The sequence below is a fragment of the Arachis hypogaea genome, chromosome 16, assembly GCF_003086295.3.
Source record: "Arachis hypogaea cultivar Tifrunner chromosome 16, arahy.Tifrunner.gnm2.J5K5, whole genome shotgun sequence".
Classification (NCBI taxonomy): Eukaryota; Viridiplantae; Streptophyta; class Magnoliopsida; order Fabales; family Fabaceae; genus Arachis; species Arachis hypogaea.
This window is the reverse complement of record NC_092051.1, coordinates 73,581,355-73,592,712: the sequence shown is the minus strand read 5'-3', so window position 1 is coordinate 73,592,712 and position 11,358 is coordinate 73,581,355. Positions and strand designations below refer to the sequence as shown.

General features: G+C 39.4%; 1 non-coding gene across 1 annotated transcript; it reads left to right on the top strand.

Moving 5' to 3' along the window:
• The first annotated feature begins 5,807 nt into the window (after positions 1 to 5,807).
• Positions 5,808 to 5,914, top strand: LOC112761730 (small nucleolar RNA R71). Its single transcript, XR_003182110.1, has one exon. It is a non-coding gene; the product is annotated as a small nucleolar RNA R71 (small nucleolar RNA).
• Positions 5,915 to 11,358: the final 5,444 nt, after the last annotated feature.

Here is an 11,358-nt window from a genome sequence, read left to right as displayed (position 1 = left end):
AACAGAACTTGTAAATGCTGGAAATAAAGAGCAAAATGTAAATGGCAGAAAGTAAAATGCAGAATCTTAAATGGAGATTTGGGGAAATGAACATAAAAGTAAATGGCAGAAAGTAAAGAGAATGGGTAAGATCAGAAATGAGGGATTCATTGGTCTTAGGAGATGTTGTACTCTCCGGATCAAGTTCATTCTTATCTCTTCCTCAATCAATGCATTCTTTGATCTCCTTGGCAATCTTAGGTGATTGAATTCCAATTCCTTGGCAACCCAATCTCTCAAATCTTGATCAATAGCCAATTCCTTGGTCTAATTGCTCATGAGAAGAGATGAAGTATAGTCACTGATTATACCACATGTATTCCCAAATCAAAGTGTTGGTAGGATTATATGTCACTATATCCATCCAAACCCCAATTTGGTCCAACATGAGAAAGCATTTCTAGCATGATCTCTTCATTCCTCTTCCAAGGTTCCGAAGAGATCCACGTATGAATAGCTTCTTTTCCAAGGCAACTACCCAATAGGATGAAGATTGAAAGCTTTGTAGTAAAATCAAGAAAAAAGAAAGAAAAAGAATAATGAAAACTATTATTGATCCATCACATTACAACAGAGCTCCCTAACCCAATGAAAGGGGTTTAGTTGTTCATAGCTCTGGAAATGGAAAGCATAAATGAAAAGTACATTTTTAAAATAAAACTAGAGGTTGTAGAGAAAGTAAAATATACAGAGTGTAGTTCTCCAAAATGCCAAAAGCTCCCTACTACTCCTATATATACTACTCTTCTGATCTTCTAGTTGGCTCTTCAAGTCTTGGATATGGGCCTTTGGATCTTTAGTTGAAGCAGTTATAGTCTTCAGTGGGCTCAGCTTTGCTTGCAGAAAAAGTGTGAGTTAGGCATGGACCTTAGTTTGGACGTTAGTGGTGTTAACGTTAAGTGAAAATGTGGGTTTGAGAACGTTAATGACGATCACCTTTTTCACTAACGTTCCAAGCCAAAAATGATCCACGTTAACTTCAACGTTAGTGGCACTAACGTGACCACTAACGTTGCCTCTTGGTCCTTTGCAAACGTTATTGGCATTCACCTTTTCCAATAACGTTGCTTATTGCCGCTATTCCCCACGTTAGAGTTCACGTTAGTATAACTAACGTGACCCTTAACGTGGGCATGCCTAAGCTTCGAGAGCGTTAGTGACACTTACCTTTGTCACTAACGCTTCAAATGCCCCTTCTTCCCACGTTAGTGCCTCACGTTAATTACATTAACGTGACCACTAACGTGGTGGTGATTGCCATCTCCAATGTTAGTGACAAAGGTGAGTGTCACTAACGTTGGCCCATCATTTCTTTCCTCCACGTTAGCTTCCACGTTAATATAATTAACGTGGCAACTAACGTGGGCAATATTGGCTTAGTCCAACGTTAGTGACAAAGGTGAATGTCACTAACGTTGGCGATTCCTTGCTCCTCCCACAGTAGAGTTCACGTTAATGTAATTAACATGACTCTTAACGTGGCCAATTGTGCCCTTTCAGAACGTTAGTGGTATTCACTTTTACCACTAACGTTGGAGCTTTCCTTTTCCTCCACGTTAGCTTCCACGTTAATGTAATTAACGTGGCCACTAACGTGGGATATGATGGCTTTCGAAGGCATTATTGGTGATCACTTTTTCCATTAACGTTGCAAGCTAGCTTCCATTCCACATTAGTGGTCACGTTAGTTAGACTAACGTGGCTACTAACGTGGCTTTTCCTTGCTTCCTTTCTCTTGAAATCAAGCAAATAAAGTGCATCAAAGCTTGGTTCTAAATCATGAGATCATGTATCATCCATTTTATCATTAAATTCATGCATAATTCTCATAAAATCATGTAAAGTTCACAATGTTTTCTTGAATCTAGATGTAAGTGAATATCTACCCAAAACTTGCTTATTTACTAAGAAAATGCATGAAACTACCCTAAAACAATAATGAAAAGGTTAGTGAAACTGGCCAAAATGCCCTGGCATCACAACACCAAACTTAAAGCTTGCTTGTCCCTAAGCAAGTACTGAAACAGAAGAATGATGAATGAAAGAACAAGAGAAATAAGTTCTTATTATAGAAGTAAAGCTCTTGGTTTATGGGGTTTCATGCATAGCAACTTAGGTTCATTTCTTTACTGGTTTCCAGGTCCTTATCATGCTCTTGAATACTTGCTTGATTGCATCCTATGAGATCCTTATTTTTTTTATCCTCCCTTTTTTTCTCAGGGTTTATTGCATCCTTAGGCTAAGTGCTCTGTGAGGGGGCAACTCTTTAAAATAAGCTTTCAGCCAACACTCCCGAACCAGTTGGTTCAAGGTGCTAGGTGTTGAAACACCCCTAAGGACTTACTCCCTCAAGTCTCTCTCCCCCATACATGCACACCACAGGCACATGGTTTATTATTTTCTTTCCTTGAGGCCTTGGTGTCCAGCACCTCTTTGGGTTACTAAATGTTCTGTAGCAAGGTTGCTCTTGATAGTGGATTTTCAGTTGATAATCCCGGGTTAGTTAACCCAAGTTACCAAGTGATGAAGCACTCCTAAGAATTTATTCATCCAAGCAGATCCTTGGTACAGGATCACCACAGACACATCCCTCAAGATTTAAACCCTTGGTGCCTAGCCTTATTTCTTATTATTTCGTTCTTTTTCAAATCTTATTATTTTTTTCTCTTTTTCTTATTCGGATCTTGTTGTTTGGTTAATCTCATAGAATGTGCTTCAAGCATGTTCTTCAATACACATAAGTGCCCTCATACTTTATAGGTGATCCAACTTAGCTAATCTATTATCCCACCACCAACCTTGAGGACTTATTTCACCATATGAACCCTACTCTAGTTTCTTTCATAATATTCTCTTTTATTAAATTCAAAGGACAAGCATACAAGTAAGTAGGATGAAGATGAAAATAGGTAACTTGGACCAGCACACATATGACAAAAGCAAGGAAAAATAAACATTAAATTCTAGTGATTTAAACTAAAGAGTAACTATGAATCAGGGACACATTCAGACTTCCAATTTGATAATTTCCAAGCATATGAAATCAAGTAACAATATAACCTTTTGGTGGTGCCTTCTAGCTATCCCTTTGTTGTCATCATCCATAGCTTCTGTGTCCTTCTTCGCCTCCTTGGATGATGGTGCACTATTTTTCCAGAAGATTGATTGAATCCCTGCAAAGTTATTGGAAGTTGCTTGTTCCCAAAGCACTTGAGAAATAGTTAGCATGCATGTATGCTTGTGAATTTCTGAACTTTGTGAACACCAAACTTAGTTCCTTGCCTAATGCACAGATTGAATACATGCAGAGAACCTCATGTGCTTTTATTAATAAAACGACTATGAACTAGAAACTAAACTATTGTTAAGTGGTTTCCCTGAATGGTTGGGGCTAGCAACTTGCCATTGAAGAAGTGTAATGTGATTCTAACTGAAATCTTTGGTGGAATACCAAACTTAGAATTACACACTCACTCTTGGGTTGTTTTGGTGTGCAACACCAAACTTAGCTCCTCACAATACAGGGAAAACCACTTATACCTTTTATTGAGATGATCATGAAAAGGAAACTACCTTAGGTTGGGTTGCCTCCCAACGAAGCGCTCTTTTAGCATCACTAGCTTAACGTTCTGTCTTTGTCAGGGTGGTTGGTAATGCTTCAAATCTTCCCCCCTCGCAGTGAATCTATCTCCATTGGCTTCATTAAGGATCTCCACATGTTCTAAGGAGAGAATTCTGCTGATGGTGAAGACTTTAGGCAGCTGAGATGGGATGGTGGGGAGATGAGGTGGGATAGCTGGGAGATAAGCTGAGATCACTTTGTCCCTTAGAGAGAAATCCTCTGTAGGAATCTTCTTGTTCTTCCATCTCCTTGGTGTCTTCTTCCTTGTTTCTTTTAACTCTACCCTGCTCCTTGTGGCCTCCTTTCCCGGGAAAATTTTGTTGCTGGTCTCATATGATTCTGGTGGATTTGGCTCCTCTTGGGTTTCCTTTAACTGTTACACCTTCTGACTGTTTTGCTTACCAACCAAAGGGATTTCCAGGTGTACAGTTTGTGTTTCAGTGCTTGTTTCTTCCACCAGTGCCTTGTTATGATCTTCCCTTGGTTTCTTGTTTTCTTGATCTGCTTCTTGTGAGGGTTTGAAGACATTGAATGCGAGTTGTTCATCATGTATCCTCAGTATTAGCTCTCCTCGTTCCGCATCTATAAGCGCTCTGGCTGTAGCTAGGAATGGTCTTTCCAATATGATTGGGTGAAGGTGACTCTCTTCTATTTTCAATATGACAAAGTCTGTGGGAAGGAAGTGATTCCCAACCTTTACCAACACGTTTTCAACCACTCCTACTGCTTGTTTTTTAGTTTTTTCAGCCAGCTTGATGACTACGTCTATGGGCGTTAGCTCATTGATCTGCAGCTTCTTCATGAGGGATAAAGGCATTAAGTTGATGCTTGCTCCCAGGTCACAGAGTCCTTTATCAAACCTTGTTTCTCCTATGGCACAGGGGATGTGAAAACTCCTTGGATCCTTCTTTTTTGTAGGCAACTCTGGTTGAATGAGAGCACTGCATTCCTTATTCATCACTATTGTTTTCCCTCCCTTGAGTGAGCTTTTCCTGGTCAGCAGCTCCTTCATGCACTTAATGTATGAGGGCATTTATTGGAGAGCCTTCATGAATGGTATGTTTACATGAAGGGATGCAAACATGTCAAGGAACTTTGAGTATATTCTCTTTTCTACGCCACCCATAGTCTTTGGGGAAAAGGTGCATAGAGGTTCAGAATCTCCTTCTGTGTAGTCTTGGTTTCTTGGTGACCCTCTTCCTGCTTCTTTGCTGAAGTATCTCTAGAGTGTTCGAAGGGTTTGTTCAGCTCTTCCTCAGTCCCCCTATCACTTATAGTGACCATCTTGCATTCTTCCCATCTTACTTTTTTTGCTTCACCTTTCGGGTTTTTCTCTGTGTCACTTGGAAAGCTGTCAGTAGGTTTGGGAATCTTCTCAGAGAGGTATCCCACTTGAAATTCTAGCCTCTTGATAGTGTCTCCTTGGTTTTTAATATTGGCTCGTACCTCCTCCTTGAACACCTTGTTGTCTTGGATTTCCTTACATATACCTTCAAATAGAGTATCAATCCTTGAGAGTCGATCTTCGGATGATGGTGAGTTGAGATTGGAGGGATGAGAAGGGCCATTTTGGTTTTGAAATGGATGTTAAGAGGTGTTGTTAGGTGGGTGCTGATATGATCTCTGTGTGAAATGTTGGTGAGCTGCATTGTTGTTGGGGTTGTGACATCTCTAATCTTGGCCTTAATCTTGTTGATTTCCCCACCCAAAGTTTGGGTGGTTCCTCCAACCAGGATTATAAGTTTTGGAGTATAGATCATGGGTCTGCCTAGGTGATTTCCCAATGTAGTTGGCTTGTTCCTGATCATCCTCTGCCTCTGCATTCACTCCTTCTTAAGCTGCTGATGAGGTAATGATTGCTGCTACTTGGTTTCTTTCCATCTTCTTGGTAAGGTCAGCTAGCTGCTTGGTGATCATCTTGTTTTGAGCCAGCAGTGCATCCACGTTGTTTAGCTCCATCACTCCTCTAGTGTTACCTCTTTCAGAAGCATAGAAGTAGTCATTCTCAGCTACAGTCTCAATGACATCTATGGCTTCTTCAATGGTCTTCTTCTTGTTCAGAGACCCCCCAGATGAGTGGTCTACTGCCTTCTTTGATTCGTAAGAAAGACCTTCATAAAAAATGTGTAACTGCACCGATTCATTGAACATATCTGGCGGGCACCTTCTTGTCAAGTCCTTAAACCTCTCCCATGCTTCATAGAGAGTTTCACCATCTTGTTTTCTGAAGGTTTGTACCTCAGCTCTCAACCTGTTGATTCTTTGAGGAGACTAAAATCTCGCCAAGAATTTGTTCACCACATCTTCCCAGGTTGTTAAACTCTCTTTCGGGAAAGATTCCAGCCATTTAAAAGCTTTGTCCTTGAGTGAAAAGGGGAACAAAAGCAATCTATAGGTGTCAGGATGAACACCATTAGACTTCACAATATCACATATCCTCAGGAAGGTGGTTAGATGTTGATTGGGGTCTTCTTGGACACTTTCTCCGAATGAACAGTTGTTCTGAACAAGGGTGATGAGTTATGGCTTTAGTTCAAAGTTATTGGCATGTATGGTTGGCTTTTGGATGTTACTTCCACAGTTTCCTGGGTTTGGATTGATGTAAGAGCCCAGAACTCTTCTCTCTTGTCCAGCATGATGCACTGGACCTTCTCTGCCATGGTTGTGAGCCTCTTCTTCATGATGGTTCTCCATATTCTCATCCATGTTTGGTTCAAAGTACTCCTCCTCTTCCTCAGTACTAACGTCTCTCTTTCCTCTTGCTCCCCTTCTTAATCTAAGGAGGGTCCTCTCAAGTTCAGAATCAAAGGAAGTTGAAGCCCCGCTTCTTCTACCTGTCATACAAGCAACAGAGCAAAAGCAAGAGAGAAATTGTATGGAGTTTACACTTGTTAGGAAAGCTGCTAGGGTGAGTGATGCATTATATCAATCGGTTAGTGGGTTAGTGAACTGAATTGTAGAAAAAAATTAAAGATAACACCATAACGGGTAAGGGGTAAAGGGAAGAAAATAACTAAAACTGAAAGTAAATCACTCAAATAAAATTAAATCAAACAAAAGAAAAATGCTCAATCTAGTTATCCACCAATTTAATCATTGTTGATACAAAATCAATCTCCGGCAACGGCGCCATAAACATGATGCACAGAAACTTTTCTCTCAAAAAATTTCCTTCGGCAAGTATACCGAATTGTCGTCAAGTAAAAACTCACAATAGAGTGAGGTCGAATCCCACAGGGATTGATTGGTCAAGCAACTTTAATCGGAGGAATGTTCTAGTTGAGCTAAGCAGAAATTGAGTTGATTTTTGCAGAAATGTAAATGGCGGGAAAGTAAATAACAGAAAGTGTAAATGCTGGAAATAAAGAGAAAAATGTAAATGGTGGAAAGTAAATTGCAGAATCTTAAATGGGGATTTGGGGAAATGAACATAAAAATAAATGGCAGAAAGTAAAGAGAATGGATAAGATCAGAAATGAGGGATTCATTGGGCTCAGGAGATGTTGTATTCTCCGGATCAAGTTCATTCTCATCTCTTTCTCAATCAATGCATTCATTTATCTCCTTGGCAATCTTAAGTGATTGGATTCCAATTTCTTGGCAACCCAATCTCTCAAATCTTGATCAACAGCTAATTCCTTAGTCTAATTGCTCTTGAGAAGAGATGAAGTATGGTCACTGATTATACCACATGTATTTCCAAATCAAAGTGTTGGTAGGATTATATGTCACTATATCCATCCAAACCCCAATTTAGTCCAACATGAGAAAGCATTTCTAGCATGATCTCTTCATTCCTCTTCCAAGGTTCCGAAGAGATCCAAGTATGAATAGCTTTTTTTCCAAGACAACTACCCAATAGGATGAAGATTGAAAGCTTTCTAGTAAAATTAAGAGAAAAAAAAGAAGAAGAATAATAAAAACTATTATTGATCCATCAAATTACAATAGAGCTCCCTAACCCAATGAAAGGGGTTTAGTTGTTCATAGCTCTGGAAATGGAAAGCATAAATGAAAAGTACATTTTCAAAATAAAACTAGAGGTTGCAGAGAAAGTAAAATATATAGAGTGTAGTTCAACAAAATGCCAAAAGCTCCCTACTACTCCTATATATACTACTCTTCTGATCTTCTAGTTGGCTCTTCAAGTCTTGGATATGGGCCTTTGGATCTTTAGTTGAAGCAGTTATAGTCTTCAGTGGGATCAGCTTTGCTTGCAGAAAAAGTGTGAGTTAGGCATGAACCTTAGTTAGGACGTTAGTGGTGTTAACGTTAAGTGAAAATGTGGGTTCGAGAACGTTAATGACGATCACCTTTTTCACTAACGTTCCAAGCCAAAAATGATCCACGTTAACTTCAACGTTAGTGGCACTAACGTGACCACTAACGTTGCATCTTGGTACTTCACAAACGTTATTGGCATTCACCTTTTCCAATAATATTGCTTATTGCCCCTATTTCCCACGTTAGAGTTCACGTTAGTATAACTAACGTGACCCTTAACGTGGGCATGCTTATGCTTCGAGAGCATTAGTGACACTTACCTTTGTCACTAATGCTTCAAACGCCCCTTCTTCCCACGTTAGTGCCTAACGTTAATTGCATTAACGTGACCACTAACGTGGTGGTGATTGCCATCTCCAACGTTAGTGACAAAGGTGAGTGTCACTAAAGTTGGCCCATCATTTTTTTCCTCCATGTTAGCATCCACATTAATGTAATTAACGTGGCAACTAATGTGGGCAATATTGGCTTAGTCCAACGTTAGTGACAAAGGTGAGTGTCACTAACGTTGGCGATTCCTTGCTCCTCCCACGTTAGAGTTCATGTTAATGTAATTAACGTGACTCTTAACGTGGCGAATTATGCCCTTTTGGAACGTTAGTGGTATTCACTTTTACCACTAACGTTGGAGCTTCCCTTTTCCTCCACGTTAGCTTCCACGTTAATGTAATTAACGTGGCCACTAACGTGGGCCATGATGGCTTTCGAAGGCGTTATTGGTGATCACTTTTTCCATTAACGTTGCAAGCTAGCTCCCATTCCACGTTAGTGGTCACGTTAGTTAGACTAACGTGGCTACTAATGTTGCTTTTTCTTGCTTCCTTTGTCCTGAAATCAAGCAAATAAAGTGCATCAAAGCTTGGTTCTAAATCATAAGATCATGCATCATCCATTTTATCATTCAATTCATGCATAATTCTCATAAAATCATGTAAAGTTCACAATGTTTGCTTGAATCAAGATGTAAGTGAATATATACCCAAAACTTGCTTATTTACTAAGAAAATGCATGAAACTACCCTAAAACAGTAAAGAAAAGGTCAGTGAAACTGGCCAAAATTCCCTGGCATCAAGTTCCCAAAATCCAAATCTTCATGTTCCTTCCTCTTGTGCATGCTTTCTTTCTCTCTTCTAGGGCATTCTTGCCCTATAATTCCTGAAATCACTCAACAAATACATCACGGCATCGAATGGCAATAAAAGAGGATTAAAATATAGCAATTCTAAGGCAAAATAAGCATGTTTTTCATCATGAAGCAAAATCAGGAAGAGAACACAAAACGATGCAATACCCCCAAATTAAGCATAATGTAAACACAAAATTGGGGTTTATCAAATATCCCCACACTTAAACCAAGCATGTCCTCATGTTTAAAATAAAAAGACCAAAGATCATGGTAAGAAAGAGTTTATGAAATGTAATTTTCCTAAATGAATGCATACAACTAATGTAAAATCATCTATCCACTTGGTCAAGGGTAAATCTATCCTCCAAGAACACATATGAGCATACGGGATGAAAATGCTATGTAGTTCATGAATCCTACCAATTTGAACATCAACATAAAGTGCATATAACTTGCTAGATGAACACTTGTGAAAGCCGGGAACAAGGAGTTGAGCCTCGAACCCTCACCGGAAGTGTATCCGCTCTATTCACTCGAGTGTATAGGGTTCGCCACTCAATCCTCTCCTAATCATGCTTTCCAAGATTTGACTTTCATCTAACAATCAACAATTACTTAATGCATGCTTACAAGTATCATGAGGTCTTATTATTCATGGGTTGTAATGGGGTTAGGGTGAAGGTAGGGATGTATATGGTCAAGTTAGCTTAAAATTTGAGTCCTTGATTAACCTATACAACTGTAATACAATACCTAGCTACCCTTGAGTTTCACTTTTTGCATACTCATGCATTCTTTTCAATTCACATTCCATATGCATTGTTATTATCACTTTGTCTTGGGGCATTTTTGTCCCTTTTCATTGCTTTCTCTTTTTCTATTTTTGTTTCTTCTATTTTTCTATTCCTTTTTTCTTACATTCTCATAGATACACATACAAATTTTTTTTGGTCCCCTCTTTCTTGGGGTTTCATGTATAAAAGTTCCAATACACATGGCTCAATCATTCAATACATGAGTATGTTCCCACTTCCCAAAATTTCTAATTATAATTACAAATACACACCTTTATATCTATCCAAGTTCCCAAGTACACCCTCCCATTTGATGACACACACCCTAACTTACCTAAGCTAATCAAGGATTCAAATCCAGGGACATTCATTGTTTTTCACTTAGGGTTGTTGATGTTCTCTTTTTAAGAACAAAGAGGGTTTACCATAGGCTTAAAATCGGTTAGCAATGGTAGATAAAAGGGTTAAGGCCGTTTGGGAAAAGTGACTATTGAAATGATGGCCTCAATCATGTAAATGCATTCATACACAAAGTAATGGACATATAGAATCAGACAAAGCAAGGATTACAATCACAGAGAGAGAATAATGCACACAAGAATGGGAATTAATGGTTAGAAGATATAACCACATAATAGGCTCAAAACTTACATGCTTGTGTTCTTAGCTCAATCACTATGTTCAAAAATACATTCTTAAAGCAAGTTTTCTGCAAAAAAATTTATCAAAATTGGGTAGGGTACCCCAAAACACAGTTTCTTAAGGAAGAAGTTATTATTTTGACCAAGTAACTCTATAGAAACTAACTATCATGCAAGGAGTATTTACAAGGAAAACTAACTACACATGCAATGTACTAACTACTAAGAAAAAAGATAAATCCATGGGTGTTGAAAGGAAAAGATTGTTACCCATGGAGATCGGTCGAACGACCTCCCCACACTTAGAATTTAGCACGGTCCTCCGTGCTACCAACAATGCGCAAAGGACGGTGGGGACCGAAACCTTCACTATCCCTCCATCAGAGCTCCCATCACTTGAGTTTGAGGTGGATGTGAATATTTCAGGTTCCATCATGCTAGGGGTAACACAACGCAGAAGCTTCTGGATATAAGTGTATCGGCGTTGGTTGCGCCGCTCATATCTATCAATCTTCCAGTGTAGATCTTCTATCCTTTAATGTGTAGAACTTTGCCGTGGTGGTGATGATGAGGTAGAAGGAATAGTAGATGGAAGGGCTATGTCAAGGCTTGGGTTGTTCATGGGAAGATGTAAGTATTTTCCGGTTGGGACCATAACGCCCTTAGCCGGAATTATAGCCTTCGTATCCATGTCTTCCCAAGGAACACCCGCAGTAGCAACTAAATCAGATACTAATGCTGGAAATGGCAAATTACCCCGGGCGTGGACTTGTCCCATCGCTTGCTTGACAAGAAGTGGAACGTTCACCGGTCTCTCCGTGAAAATACACCAAACAAGCAAGGCAAGATTC